The sequence below is a fragment of the Eutrigla gurnardus genome (genome assembly GCF_963514095.1).
Source record: "Eutrigla gurnardus genome assembly, chromosome: 10".
NCBI classification, from domain to species: Eukaryota; Metazoa; Chordata; class Actinopteri; order Perciformes; family Triglidae; genus Eutrigla; species Eutrigla gurnardus.
The window spans coordinates 3,984,213-3,999,978 of record NC_139924.1 but is presented as its reverse complement, the minus strand read 5'-3'; the positions used below and the strand labels follow the sequence as shown (position 1 = coordinate 3,999,978).

Here is a 15,766-nt window from a genome sequence, read left to right as displayed (position 1 = left end):
CTTGTTCAACACAAGAGAATGGAAGAAGACCATGTGTGTTGATTTTAACTTGTTACTAGTTTGACTTCTTCACTGGTTGTAGTTCTAATTCAGTACCAAAAAGATGCTTCACCTGGGGGCTAAGCCCCCCTGTCTTTAAATCTTAGTGACATCTCTGGTTGTCACCAATCAACAACAATTTTATTTTTATTTTTGTACCAGTCAAATGACCTCTGAAGCTGGTCCAATGCCTGTTCTACACCTATTCTATTTCTATCGATTAGGGAATTCATTATGTCAATAAGGGTCCTCACAAGTGTAGAAGGGCGTGTTTGCTGTCAACAATCAGTGAAACCGATGATTTTGGCACCGGTGTCCAGATATTTTCATTTCATGAATTTCATTTATATTCACGCTAGCACAAAGTGATCCCATGTCTCTGGTTTAATATCGCACCAGAATCAAAGAAGAAACAATCAGTGGGATTGTGGGATGTTTGGTGTATGTATGTGATGGTGGGTCAGTGTGCCTTTTCATAAACAGCATTATATCAGTCACAAATATATATTTTGTTATTATAATACTATAACTGTGAGTTCATTATAGTGTGATGAATCAAATGAAAAGGTTGATTTATTTCAGAAATACCTCCTCTTAATTAATCTGTCATTGTTGACAGTAAATAATCACAAATGCACTTTTTCATCTTTATAGAATTGTGAGCACAGAGAGAAAAGAACAGTGTAAAATGACTTATATTTTATGAGATTGGATGTCTAATGTTGACGTATTCAAACGGGTGTAAAGTATGCTGATAGTTGTATAATGCTGAACTCGGCTAAACAGACTCACACTGTTACTGATCTGAACAGCAGTGGGACTTCCTGCTCAGTACAGTGAGTTTCTACTGTTACCTCTGTTTCCTCACATGGGTGTGTATGTGGTGACAGATACCTTCCTCTCTGTGTGTGAGTTGAGCCCCAGTGCATGCTGGGGGAGAGTAATTATGATGTAGTTATGATGTAATCCATACAATTAGACACAACTTCCTGTTTCCGACTGTGAAGGGTGCCCTACTGTGTTCCTTTACTGTTCTCTTCTGTGTTCCTTTACTGTCCTCTACTGTGTTTCTCTACTGTCCTCTACTGTGTTCCTTTACTGTCCTCTACTGTGTTTCCCTACTGTCCTCTACTGTGTTTCTCTACTGTCCTCTACTGTGTTTCTCTACTGTCCTCTACTGTGTTACTCTACTGTCCTCTATGGTGTTCCTTTACTGTCCTCTACTGTGTTTCTCTACTGTCCTCTATGGTGTTCCTTTACTGTCCTCTACTGTTTTTCTCTACTGTCCTCTACAGTGTTTTTCTACTGTCCTCTACTGTGTTCCATTACTGTCCTCTACTGTGTATCTCTACTGTCCTCTATGGTGTTCCTTTACTGTCCTCTACTGTGTTTCTCTACTGTCCTCTACTGTGTTTCTTTACTGCCCTCTACTGTGTTTCTTTACTGTCCTCTACTGCATGTCTTTACTGTCCTCTACTGTGTTTCTCTACTGTCCTCTACTGCATGTCTCTACTGTCCTCTACTGTGTTTCTCTACTGTCCTCTACTGCATGTCTCTAATGTCCTCTACTGTGTTTCTTTACTGTCCTCTACTGCATGTCTCTACTGTCCTCTACTGAGTTTCTCCACTGTCCTCTGCTAAGTTTTGTGTTTCGTTTTGGTGTCGTATGAAACCAGTGACAGCAGCAAAACATCTGCATGAACTTCTCTTTCTTTGACACACTGACCTGATAAACACTTATATATCTGCCAACTCAGAAACTTTCATCTCACCAGGCTCAGACACAGTTTACTGTCAGACACTTCTCTGATTATGAAACCAATCATTATTAGTATTAGGCTACTCATATTCCTTTTTACAACAGAGTCTGGCTTTAAAATAATAATAACTTGGACTTATATAGCGCCTTTCATAGTACTCAAGGTCGCTTCACAAAAAGTGTGTGTGTGTGGGTGGGAGGGGATCAAAGGACTTAGCGCAAAGAAATGTTTTGAGGTGCTTTTTGAACATGGGCAGGGATGGGGCAGAGCGGATGTGGAGTGGGAGACTATTCCAGTTTGTAGGAGCATAGGCAGAGAAAGCCCTGTCCCCAAATGTTCGCAACCTTGTGCGGGGTATTGCCAGCAGGTCCTTGTCAGAGGACCGCAGGGAGCGTGACTGAGTGTAGGGGTGGAGGAGATCTTTGAGGTATTGTGGTGAGAGTCCATGGAGAGCTTTGTAGGTGAGCAGGAGGATCTTGTAGGTGATGCGTGACTTGACTGGCAACCAGTGGAGCTGTTGGAGGATGGGAGTGATATTCTGCCAGGGCTTGGTGTTGGTTAGAACCCTGGCAGCTGAGTTCTGGACACGCTGGAGCCTGCTAAGGTTAAAAGTGATATCGGAATTGACTTGTATTCAAATCTGTCAAGTCTCCTCAACTTTTTCATTTTCTTGTTTTTGTTGTTGTGTTTCTCAGTTTTGCATATGAGGACATCAACTAGAAGGAGAACGTCTGTGGCTTTAAGCTGAATGAATCTGTTGACTGAATACTGAAGTCAACATGGCAACTCATTTACTGAAAGCTTCAGCAACTTTGTCTTCGTCAGATTGATGTTTTTATGAAGAAATATTATATGAACATGTAATGAACACAACTTCTGTTATGACATTATGACGTGTGTGTGTGTGTGTGTCCTCTGTGATTAGTGAGGAAGATAAAGTCAGAGACACACAGGCAGCCATGTTGGAAACAACCTGTTTGACAGGTCGTTTTGCTGCAGTTTGTAGTAAATGATAGTCGCTCTGTGTGTGTGTGTGGTGTGTGTGTGTGTGTGTGTGTGTGTGTGTGTGTGTGTGTGTGGTGACCTGTGATGAAAGCAGAGTTAATGAGTCTTGTGTCAGCTCTTTTATGAGGTGTGTGTGTGTTTACCAGCTGACTGACTGATGACTCCCAGCTACAGGAATGTCCACACACACACACACACACACACACACACACACACACACACACACACACACACACACACACACACACACACACACACATTGTAATAACGTCCTTGCTGAATGAAAAGTGACAGATTTTTTTCTGCTCGGGGAAATGATTTGGAGACAAGAGACAGGAAGCAGTTTGACATTGAAAGAGAGTCAGGGTGTGACCTGAACCAGATGGACCCAGGACCCAGGAGGGGCCCTCTGTTTTCTGTTGGTCTGCAGAAACCTCTCAGGTGTCCATTTACAGACAATACTGGAGTCAGAGGAGGGCTGAGGTCTGAAATTATAGCCGCTACGCTTCATGTTCAAACAAGAAGAAAAAGTATTCTTCAAGAAAAAATACTATTGTAGAAATGAAATTGTTTTATTTAAAAACCTTGGATTATTAATGACATGTCTTTATCAAATGAAAAAATGAAAAAAATAAAAGTGTTTCTGTGGACCAGATACACTTGCAGTCAAAACACAGACACATACACTGACTCTGTGGGACAGACACACTGCCATGTGGACAGACACACTGTCTCTGTGACAGACACACTGTCCATGTGGACAGACACACTGCCATGTGGACTGACACACTGCCACGTGGACTGACACACTGTCTATGTGGGACAGACATACTGTCTCTGTGGGACAGACACACTGTCCATGTGGACAGACACACTCTATGTGGGACAGACATACTGTCTCTGTGGGACAGACACACTGTCCATGTGGACTGACACACTGTCTATGTGGGACAGACATACTGTCTCTGTGGGACAGACACACTGCCATGTGGACAGACACACTCTATGTGGGACAGACATACTGTCTCTGTGGGACAGACACACTGTCTATGTGGACAGACACACTGTCTCTGTGACAGACACACTGTCTATGTGGACAGACACACTGTCTCTGTGGGACAGACACACTGTTTATGTGGACAGACACACTGTCCATGTGGACAGACACACTGTCTATGTGGGACAGACACACTGTTTATGTGGACAGACATACTGTCTATGTGGGACAGACACACTGTTTATGTGGACAGACATACTGTCTATGTGGGACAGACACACTGTTTATGTGGACAGACATACTGTCTATGTGGGACAGACACACTGTTTATGTGGACAGACACACTGTCTCTGTGGACATTAAACTGTTAGAAGAGAGGCTTAAATGTCCCACTGCAGTTGAACCCACTCTCAATATATCGTTTCTCCTTGCGTCTCTGCCTCTTTGATTGCAACATTTCCCAGCGCATTTGAACGCAGCATGGTAAAGGCTGCGTTCAGTGTGTCAGTGGATTTGAGTCGCTGCGGATCAGTTGGACACGCAGACGCTGCTGAGACCGCTGATCTGAAGCTGCTCGTCTCCGGGAACATCTCACGAAGGTGGCCGTCTCTTCTGACGCTGCAGCCGGCTTTTGATGAGAGAGTGAGCCGCCGATCCGCCGCCATGACTCCCCGCTGTGAGTAGACAAACACCGGCTGCTGATGCAACAAAAGTTTCATAAAAGTAGAAATATATCTTTTAATGAAACGGCTTTATTTTTTTGGTCAAAGCAGTTCAAATGTTGAAAATGAAGAATAACTAACATGAGTTCATGTTTTTTATGAAGAAAACATGATTGCAACTACAATAACAGTTATACAACGGGTTTATATTCTCGAGTCAAATATGTGAAAGTGTCTTTTCTGAAGCTCAAGGTGACACGTTCAGGTGACACAAAAGAGAAATATATCAACAATAACGAGACCAAAGCTGAGACGTTTTCAAGCATAAATGAAGTAGCCCACTCATGTAATATCAGGAGGACTTTACTGGAACATTTGTAGATCATTAGTGATTCAGTTGAAGATTGTTCTGACAGGTTAGATGTTATATTGTCAGAAGATCAAAGGTCAACTGTCTGTTGAATCATGAAAGATTTCATCCTAAAATATTCTAAGAAAAAAACATCTAATTTTGTATAAAACAGTTTGATTGACTCCGTTTTTGTGACTTTGTCTAGTGGAGACGGTTAGTTTGAGGCAGCAAGAAATGTCACTGATAAAATTATGAAAAATGATTTGTCCTGTCGTTAGAGACAGTGTGTTGTCCAGAGACAGTGTGTTGTCCAGAGAGACAGTGTGTTGTCCAGAGACAGTGTGTTGTCCAGAGAGACAGTGTGTTGTCCAGAGACAGTGTGTTTTCCAGAGACAGTGTGTTGTCCAGAGACAGTGTGTTTTCTAGAGACAGTGTGTTGTCCAGAGACAGTGTGTTTTCTAGAGACAGTGTGTTGTCCACAGACATGGTGTGTTCACAGACAGTGTGTTGTCCACAGACATGGTGTGTTGTCCACAGACATGGTGTGTTCACAGACAGTGTGTTGTCCACAGACATGGTGTGTTCACAGACAGTGTGTTGTCCACAGACATGGTGTGTTCACAGACAGTGTGTTGTCCAGAGAGACAGTGTGTTGTCCACAGACATGGTGTGTTCACAGACAGTGTGTTGTCCACAGCGTTGTCCACAGAGAGAGCTTGTTGTCTACAGAGACAGTGATGTGTCCAGCGATGCGTTCACTGACACATTCTCTGAGGTTTCTACATACCGTATAAATGTGCAGCCTGCTGAGTCAGCGTGTGTGAAGAATGTAGAGCCATCAAAGTATTTGTTTTTTCATCTGTCTCTCCTTTCTGTCTCATTTCTTTACCACCTCCTCCTCCGGTCTTTCTCCTCTCTTCTCTTTCTCTGTCTGCTCCAACTCCCTCTCCCTCTTCCTCTCTCCCAAAGTCTCTCCCCCTCTCCTCATCTCTCTCCCTCTCTGCTCCTCTCTCTCCTTTCTCCCCCTCCTCTCTCTATCCCCCTGCTCTCTCCTCTCTCTCTCCTGCTCTTGCTCGTCTCTTTCTCGCTCTGCTCCCTCTCTCTCTCTCCTCCCCGTCTCTCCACCCGCTCGTCTTTCTCTCTCCTCCCTCTCTCCCCCTCATCTCTCTCCCTCCCTCTCCTCCCCCCTTTCTTTCTCCTCCTCTCTCCTCTCTCTCTCCTCTCGCTCGTCTTTCTCTCTCCTCTGTCCTCCTTCTTTTTCCTCCTTCTCCTTCTCTCTTTTCTCTTCTTCCCCCTCTCTCTTCTCCCTCTCTCCTTTCTCTCCACTCTCTGCCCCACCTCTTCTGTCTCTCTCTTCCTCCTGTAGGTGTGTGTGTGTGTGTGTGTTTACTGTAAGTCTACTGCATGTAAAAGCTAGCTTATAACAATATAATAATACAACATTGTTAGTATTAAATGTCAACATAAAACAGAAGAGAACACAAAGATGAAGTAGAGAGGTTGGTTAGAGAGTGAGCTCCAGCTGTTCTGTGATGTTGTGTCTCTCGGTTGAGACATGTACAGATATATATCGCTGCTTCTGTGGCGTTGACGCCGTTTTCTCCAAGTAGATGTTGCATTTTATCTCTGGTCGGAGAGCGGATCAAGATCTTGGAGATCACATTTCATCTCTGCAGGACGTTGTTGTCACACGGTCGTTTAACAACAGCAGGGCAAGTGTCTCCACGTCTCTGTGTCCTGTTAGTTGGTGAGCCTCCACACCAGCTGGATGAGGGGACTCCTGTCCATCTCCTGCTCTGCATCTCCTCCTCTCCATCTCCCCTTCCTGGCAATGGAGGGAGGTAATGGGAGGAGCCGGACTCACTTGTTTTAAGAGGATTGTTGACTTTGATTCATTTGTTTTCTAATGAAAAGGGGAAATTGGCCGAGTTCAGCTCGGTGGATGCATGGTTGCCGGTGTTCCCGTGGACTCTGAGAATGCTTTTTCCAATCTCAGTATGTAGAAGTTCTTTCTCCTCCCCTCTCTCTCCTCCTCTTCCTCCTCCTGACTGAAAAAAAGCTGGATGTGAAGTCAAACGAGCAGAAGAATGAATGAATGAATGAAATTCAGAAACAACCCATCACATCTTCACTTTCCGTGCTTGTCTTTTGTTGACCTTTGATCTTTGCTCTGTTTGTGACCTGTCATGTTGGCGTCCTACTTTGACGTTTTACCTGAACACATCACCGTTTAGTCATGTGACCTGACAGAAACGTAAAGCATGATGTTCATACAATATGTGACGTTTTTAAGTGAATTAAAAAGGTCACATGATGATAAAACAGACAGTTGATGTTCTCTGTTAAAAAATCATTGATTCAGTGGACGTTATGGACTTTATGATCCTTGAATGTATTCTATTACCAGTAAAACAAACAGAATAAATGAATCTACTGAGAGAAGTTTCAGTTTTTTTGTCATGAAACAGGAAGTGAGATCGAGCAAGATAATCCAGACGTCGAGCAGTTCAACTCATCAGCTGTAATAAAGCACACAGACACACCTTCATGTACCTGCAGAGAGACGTTTAGTGGCCCCCATAAAACTGAATGATGGTTCTTATCAGCATGACGAGGACGTTTTTCCATCTCACTTTTTATAAAACCAGAACTCACACACAAACCAAACCTCATTCACATTCTGTTGAATTTAGTGACGAGAAACAAAATCTGATTTCTTCCATGATTGCGTTTCCGATTGGTATCAAAACACAAATGGCCTGCACTCTGCTGAGTCCCTAAATGCATCATCTCAAGTCTGTTTATATTATTCAAGATCGTACAACCAAAGGTGAATCAGAGTTGATGGCTTGTATGTTAGACTTCAACATCTGCTCCTTCCAGTCAACAAGGACCCAGATGATCAACTGGTCCTGTCTTCTGTGGACATACAGAGACAAGGACAGGACACACTGGTAATGAGGGTTTCGTTTTGAAACCGGAAACCAATGCTTTCTCTACGTTCTCTGAACATAATGAAGTGGTTTGATGTCCACACTTGAACATAAACATAAAAACCTTAATTATGTTTTATTGTAATGCTGCAACTAGTGATTCTTTTTTTTACAAAGGATTCATCTGACGATGGTTTTCTAGATTAGTCTTTCAATAAAATGTAAAAATAATGTCAAGTGTTTTTTCATAGTCCAAAACAGCGTCCACAAATGTCTCGTTTTGTCCACATCTCAAAGATATTCAGTTCAGACAACAACAATATTAATATTATTGACTTCTGTTCTTAAAACAAATTGTCAAACTGATTGATTGATTCTCAAAATAGTTGGGGATTAATTTAATAATAACTAACTGATGAATCATTGCAGCTGTGGTTTATTGCCAAATATAGTAGATATTATTGGTTCCAGTATGAAGACAGATGTTTTAAATGCACGTTCTGTCGTGTAATCCGTAATCTGGTTCACCAACGTCAGTGACGTGTGTTGGTGACTTTACAGCTGCTGATGGTTGAAGTTCAGGTGTCATGTTGTTGAGACGAAGACAAAGATGAGGAAACTGGGACAAAGTCTGTCCATTTTTTCAACTGAAAACGTACTTTTAATCCAAACCAATGTAAGTGTTTTGTCTCCCGGAGAGCTGCTCAATAAAAAAAACATTTCATCTTGTGGACAAAGAGATGGAATAAATCAGAGTTAGTGATGTTCAGCTTGTGAGTCTCATGTCCTCAGAGACATTTACCCAACTAGTCCTCTCCGCAGGGACAAATAATATTATTTTGCCCCACAGGTGATGTTGAGAGAGCAATTTGTACTGAATGAGAGTCAGATGCATTGTGGGTAGCTGTGGCCTCACTGAGAGCAGAGTGTGATGTGTTTCATTATATTACATAACCTTTAAAGTTGCCGTGTTTCTGCTGGTACCCACATCAGTCTGTTTGCAGAACAACTATTATTATTACTGTCTGTCCATCTGTCTCCATCGGTCTGTCTGACCCTCTGTCTGTCTGTCTGTCTGTCTGTCTGTCTGTCTGTCTGTCTGTAATGACTATGATTTTAAAGAGTGACTAAAGAGTTTTGACTGAAGGGCCTCTTGGCTGGAAAATTTAAAAAATGCCTCTCAAAGGTGAAAAAAAGTATCAACATGTCCAAAGTAGGGGAGACACATCCAGCCACATCTGTCGTTGGTTCAGAGTATCCTTACACTCACAGCACAGGCCCTTTCCCACTTTACTGTGGACTTTACATTGAAATGAAACCTTTTTGAAATTAAAATCAAATCTGTTGAATCAGTGCCGTTGACTTATATCTAGTGATAGGAATGTGCTTGCCTGACATGTATGCTCTGTATTAGCATCAGTATTAGCAATTAGCACAAGGGACTCGCAGGTTTGTTGGCGACAGTTTTCGACTAAAGCGGAATCCATGTACTTGCACCTGGCTCCAGATCAGTAATAGCAACAATCACCGTCAATAGTTTCAACCAGTAGGGCAGATTTGTAACATTCTATTTATGTGCACTAAAATGTCAAGATTTGGACCTGAATAAATCAACAACACTACTTACTGGTTTTCAGCTGAAAACAAATGTGGGGTGTTTCTGATTGGGTTATGGTGAAACTGTTTATTTTCCTGATGATAAAAGTTCTCGGCATGATGGAGAGATTTGTCATTAATACATTGTAATGCGGATTATAGTGTTAGACACGTTTTTTACAAACACTTGAGTTTCATAGATGTCGTTGATGTGGAACAGACAATCAATCACCATGGATCAGCTCCAGGAGACGCCAGAGAGGTGGTTGATGGGACTTTGGAGCCATTACAGTTCTTTTTTATCAGAGCAGCTCGGCTCTCGACAGTCGTCTACTGTTCACTAGAAACACAGTCTGATATTGGGACTTTATGGTCAGTGTCATAACGTGATAAGCGTTTCTTTGTTTCTTGTGCTTTTATTTTGCAACATGGCAATTGTAGAGATCCGTAGTGTTCGTCTGCAGAATCATCTTGTGTGATATGGGACGTGACAGATTTTCTTCTTCTGCCTTTCGCTTCTTCACACAAAATATGTTGTTTAAAGTTTCAACATTTTGGGAAAACACACCAACGTACTGGGCGGACGGATACAGGGTTCAGTGTGACCATTCACAGTGGACCAAGAAATAGTCCCAGATCCGTTTAATTGTGTGAGTGAGCTTCAGAGGTGTGTTGTGTTTCTGAGCTTTAGACATGCTAGCTGTTTCCCCCTGATTCCAGTCTTTTTATGCCTTATGTCTTATTATATCATATTTGCTAAAAGAAAAGTTGGAGTCGTTACATTTGATCATCCCTGAATGTGCGTGCCAAACTAACACTCAAGAGCTGAATTTTGCAAAAAAAAACATGTCTGTTTAGCAGGCCGGGATTCTCTGATGAAAGACAATCTCCAGTTGCATTATGGGAATTGTAGGACTGTAGTGTTTCTGGATCTTTTTGATCTGTTTGTGGCCAACTCAGCTGACGGGTGAATCTGCAGCCACACTGACGTTGTTACATCAAAGCGTCTCACCGACTTATCATTACAGCTAAAGTCCACATCTCCTGACAGACAGTGAACACAACACAGACCATCTGTGTGTGTGCGTGTGTGTGTGTGTGTGTGTGTGTGTGTGTGTGTTTGTGTCTGTGTGTTGAATTGAATTGAGTCAAAACCCTGCTAGGCTAGTTAGCTTTAGCCTGAGCTACATGAGGTACAGGAAATATTCAGATACTTAACTGCAGTAAAAGGTGAGGCACGTTTAACTATAGAAGCATTTTATTCACCAGAGTAGGGTCACCTTGTAAATGAACAGACACGATGTGTGGTATTAAGACAACACTCAAAACACACCGCATTTTAAAAATGACACAAATAACAACAGCAATATAATACCATGCATACGTAGCTTGCCACCTCCCTGAATGAGGCTAACATTGCAGCGTTGGACCAGTCACTCCTCCCGTCAAGCCTCGACTTCCACTCCACTGGCTCATCTGCAGAATCTCCTGATTCCACAGCTGTTCTGTTTCCTGTTGATAGAAACATCTTTCTAAGACTTGTTTTGAGCTCACAAAATACAGTTGAATTTGCACTTGTTTGAGTAAATAGAAATGCAAGACTAGAAATCCAGTTAGCAGAATATACTGATGATTCATAAGAATCTATTGGCTTAGGGGAATCACCTGACTTTCTTTTCACTCATGTGTCTCCTTCTCTTTGCCTCAAGTGTCATTTAAGTGGAATAAATAACATTTTTATAGCTTCACTAAATAAAGTAAAAAGTTATTTAATGTTAATTCTAATTCTGCTAAATCAAGTGAAACAAATTACCTGCATTGGTATTAAGCTATGTGTGTGTAGACCATTGATTTTTAACCTGGTCACGTCGGCTCACCTTTCTGGGTTTAGCTTCTGGGAATAAAACAGAACAGAAGTGGCAGAAGTTCAACTGCATCCAGCAAACTAGAGAGAACTATCACACAAATGTAAGACAGAAAGGCAGTAACTTACGTTTCTCAATGCAAAAAATACTCTGTTACAGTTAAAGTTCTAATATCACACAGTAAAAATACTCTGTTACACTAAAAGTCCTAATACCAGGCTGTAAAATGACTATGATACAGTGAAGGTACTAGTACCACACAGTAAAAATATTATTTTTTAATTAAAAGTAACGTAAACAAAGCTTTCAGATAAGTGATTTTAAGGTAGAAAGTGATATGAAAAGGAAATATACAAGTTATGCACAAGTATCGAGATTCTACATTTTAGAGACATAATAATGTTTGTTTAAGCAGACGTCAGCTCTTGTCTGAAGTTAATCCTGTTGTCATACAGTTTAATGAAATAAAGAAACAGGACAGGATTTCAAGTTAAAAACAGGAATAAAGATAAAGTTTGAGCAGGAAGTCATTTTTATTTAATGACATTCCTGTTTTTATTTTGAATGTACTGACTGTTCCCACTGTTTCCTTCAGCTCACATACATCAGCTGATTATCCATACAGCCATTAGTCACGAAACACACACACACTGAAGGTCAAGGCCGAGGTCCACGCCTCTGTCTGATTGGATATCTGCTTCTCCTCCTGGTTTCCTGTTTGTGACGTTTTGAAAGGTTGCAGACCTCTTCACCTTCACGTGACATTTAAGTGCCCCATCGGTGTTGTTTGTTTTGTTTGTTATTTATATGTAAACAGTCAGTTTACATATAAACTCAATGCAGTGTCCCTGCGGTGAGTTGCCATGACGATTGTGCGGTGGATTCTTTAATACTTTGATAAAATGTTTGTATTTTTTTTTTTCATTTCAAACTGTTGTTTTGACAAGAAGCTGGGTGTATCTAGAGAACAGATGAGATACTGGAGCCATTCAATATTTTACATTTTTGTGTAAAAGATGAGCTAAATGTTTAATGGTGTTGGGAAACGACTAAAGTCAGTTTAGATGAACTCTTAATTGACGCACCAGTCTGGTCGGACTCAAACCTACAACCTCTGAATCGCTTCTGTTGGTTTATATTCATGTTTAGAGCAGAACATTTGATCCAAATGGCCCAAAGTCATGTGAAGTGCTTGTGAAGATAATGCAACCCCGTTTCCTGCAATATGACTTTCACAACTACACTTCACTCTCAATTACGTTTCCCGTTGTTTATGAAACATGTTGGTTAACAAACAAAAGAAAGAAGAAAAAACAGGACGTCAAAACAAGGCAGTAACGTCCGGCGGTCCACCAGTCCCCACCAGTCTCTACCAGTCTTCACCAGTCCCCACCAGACCAGTCTCCACCAGTCCCCACCAGTCTCTAACAGTCTCCACCAGTCTTCGCCAGTCTTCACCAGTCCCCACCAGACCAGTCCCCACCAGTCTTCACCAGTCCCCACCAGTCTCTAACAGTCTCCACCAGTCCCCACCAGACCAGTCTCCACCAGTCCCCACCAGTCTTCGCCAGTCTTCACCAGTTCCCACCAGTCTCTACCAGTCTCCACCAGTCTTCGCCAGTCTTCACCAGTTCCCACCAGTCTCTACCAGTCTCCACCAGTCTTCGCCAGTCTTCACCAGTTCCCACCAGTCTCTACCAGTCTCCACCAGTCTTCGCCAGTCTTCACCAGTCCCCACCAGACCAGTCCCCACCAGTCTTCACCATTCCCCACTGACCAGTCCCCACCAGTCCCCACCAGTCTTCACCAGTCTTCACCAGTCTCCACCAGTCTCTACCAGTCTCCGTGTCCCCATGTGGCTACGATCACAACACCGACATAATGTTACGGCTACTATTCATGACTAGTCTATGTTTTATGACTTGGGCCAACTGTCTCAACATCCAGAACCTCAGTGATCACAAATATACTGATGGAGCAACATCATCATATTCTTTGTTGTTTGTTTGGAAATGCAAGGAAATGAAATAGGAGTAGAAGTGACATTCTCATTCAGATCAACGTAGCAGGGTGAGCAGAGCGGCGGCCATCTTTAAGTGTAAAAACTCAACACTTCAATCAATTCAACTTAATGCTTGATCTACACCAGCGGTCTCAAACTGGTGGTCCACGGGCCACATCCAGTCAACCCCCCCTCTCCATCCGGCCCATCCCCCCTGATGTCAAAAATATTACGTTTATAAAGTTATTTTATTATTTTACTTGTTTCATATCAATTTAAACTACCCCTTGTAATAAAAACCCAATTACATTTGTTTAAAAAAGTAAATAAAAAGTATTACGCAATACAATGGCAGAGGTCAGAGGTCATGGTGCTGCGCATGTCCAGCCTTGACAGCAGCGTTTTTCCATAAAGTGTGCTGGGCTGTCGCGTTCTGCCACAAACAGCAAACATGTCGTTTTTCAGCAGAAAAGAAAGGTGGACTGGGAACAGAAAGACGGAGTTGCACTGACATGTCAGGAAAAAGTGGCGGTTCTAAAGGAATACAATGTCAAATGCCATTACTGGTCTAAACAAGGAGAGCAGGATGAGAAGTAGAAGGAGAGGACAATGTTGACATGGAACTCCTGTGAGATGACAAGACCATCAGCGGCCCTGAGACCATTTGAGTTTGAGACTGGTGTGAACACTCAACCTGGATATTGTCAGATGAGCAACAACTTTGGTTACAGCAAAGCATAAGAGGATTTATGGATGTTTGTTCCCGCTCAGGCAGGGGTGGAACGAAATCCTTGGGAAGAGTAGACGTGTGTATCGTGCGTTTGTTGAAGTTATGAGTCAGAGAAGTGTTTCGTGTTTTATGATCTCTCTGCTGACCGACTACAATAACTGGCTTCCTGTTGTTGTGAGAACACCTGCACACACCTGTCCCTGTCGCCTCACACAGTCGCCTCACGTCACCAGAGGAGGCGCCTCACAAACCTCTGGTTCAGACTCTGTTGACTTCAGTTAGTCTTCAGGTCTGACCCCTTTTTTTTAAAGAGGAAGGATCTGGTGCCTGGTCGGCCCGCCACCCTGGTTCTGGTGTTTGTGGTGGTTTTGACCGGACCACACCCAGCGGTGAGCGATGGGAGACCCAGGAGTCCTTGCCTCTGTCCGTGACACTATCGCCGTCCTTTCCGCTCCCATTGTTTGTGTCCAGGAGCTTCCGTGATGCCCTACGACCCTCTTGAAGAAAACAGGTTGTGTGTGAGCGCCGCCGGGCTCCGCGTGGGTTTCCTGAGCCCACTGCCGGGGCTGCTGGGTATTTATGGAACCAACACCGCTGAATCACTTCCCACTTCACCCTCACTAATGTTTGTGTGCATGTGTGGCTTCCTCAGTGTTCGCGTCTGTGTGTGTGTGTGTGCGTGTGTGTGTGTGTTTGTGTGTGTCTATTTTTGGCAGCAGCAGTGTGTCCTGAGCTGGTGAGACTGCAAAACCAACATGAACAACATCCTCTCCCAGTCTCACACACACACACACACACACACACACACACACACACACACACACACACACACACACACACACGGCGATTGATTTATAAAAATATTTTTACATACATAAATATACTATATTAAGTAACATTTTTCTATTATATAGTATTGTATAGTTAGATTTAGATTGATCCCTGGCTCCTCCAGTCCACATGACCAAGTGCCCTTGGGCAAGATACTGAACTAGAAGGATGGCAGCGTCTGTCATCAGGGCATCAATGTGTGTGTGAAAGGGTGAATGTAGACATGTAGACTAAAGCGCTTTGAGTGGTCAGAAGACAAGAAAAGTGCTGTATAAACTCAGGTCAGACTGTTCACTACTTTCTCAGGTAGTTTGATATAAATCCTCTAAGATGGGTAACTCTATCTATAGCTACTCTATCCAGCAATTATTTCATGTTTTATCAGTGTGTGCACATTAAAAACGTGATAAAACAAACCTTTCAAAACAAAGAGCTGATTTGCAGCTGAAGGCTTCTATTTAATCATTAAGAAGTTTTCCATTAATCATTACAGCGTTCTAATCTCTGCCATCGGTTAATGTTCGATGACTTTATGTCTTAACCATTTATCGCTATGGGAACGTGTGACATCAGCTGCTTTATAACGGGGCGGATCTGTCGACCCGTTCACCTGTGGTTTAATACACCCTGAGCCCGTTTAAAACGAAGGTGACACTGTAGACCCTGATTGTGATTGAGAGTCCTTGAGGAGGTCGAATGAGTCCTTAAAAAGAGTTCTTGAGGAGGTCAAATGTGTCCTTAAAAAGAGTCCATGAGGCGACATGTTCCAAAAGTCCTTGACCGTGTCTGCCAACCAATCAGAAATGTGTGTTTTCTGTTGCCATGGCTTTGACATCAGGTGTTGAATTCCAGAGCAGTTCAACTTTATTCACTGTGGTTATGTGTGAATGCAGGTTGACTATACTTTTACAGCTCAGTTTGGGTGTTTTCATGTAAAGGTGACGCAACAACAAGAACCAGGATATGTACCTGAAAGCATTACCATTACCACAGA

The 15,766-nt window shown here is 42.6% G+C and overlaps 1 protein-coding gene and 1 long non-coding RNA gene across 3 annotated transcripts in view; one reads left to right on the top strand and one right to left on the bottom strand.

Moving 5' to 3' along the window:
* LOC311020099 (exocyst complex component 3-like protein 2) overlaps positions 1-15,766 on the top strand; it is a 52,935-nt gene that overhangs the window by 2,481 nt on the left and 34,688 nt on the right. Inside the window, exon 1 of one of the 2 annotated variants that reach the window (XM_084019935.1) lies at positions 4,339-4,477. The exons of the other annotated variant lie outside the window; for it this stretch is intronic. The gene's annotated coding sequence lies outside the window, so the exon portion shown is untranslated. Of the gene's footprint in view, positions 1-4,338; positions 4,478-15,766 lie in introns of those variants that run through there. 2 annotated transcript variants of the gene reach the window in all.
* On the bottom strand, positions 3,444-5,737 carry LOC311020143. Its single transcript, XR_014597877.1, has 3 exons — positions 5,603-5,737; positions 3,954-4,496; positions 3,444-3,512 (listed from the first exon to the last, which is right to left on the bottom strand). It is a non-coding gene; the product is annotated as an uncharacterized lncRNA (long non-coding RNA).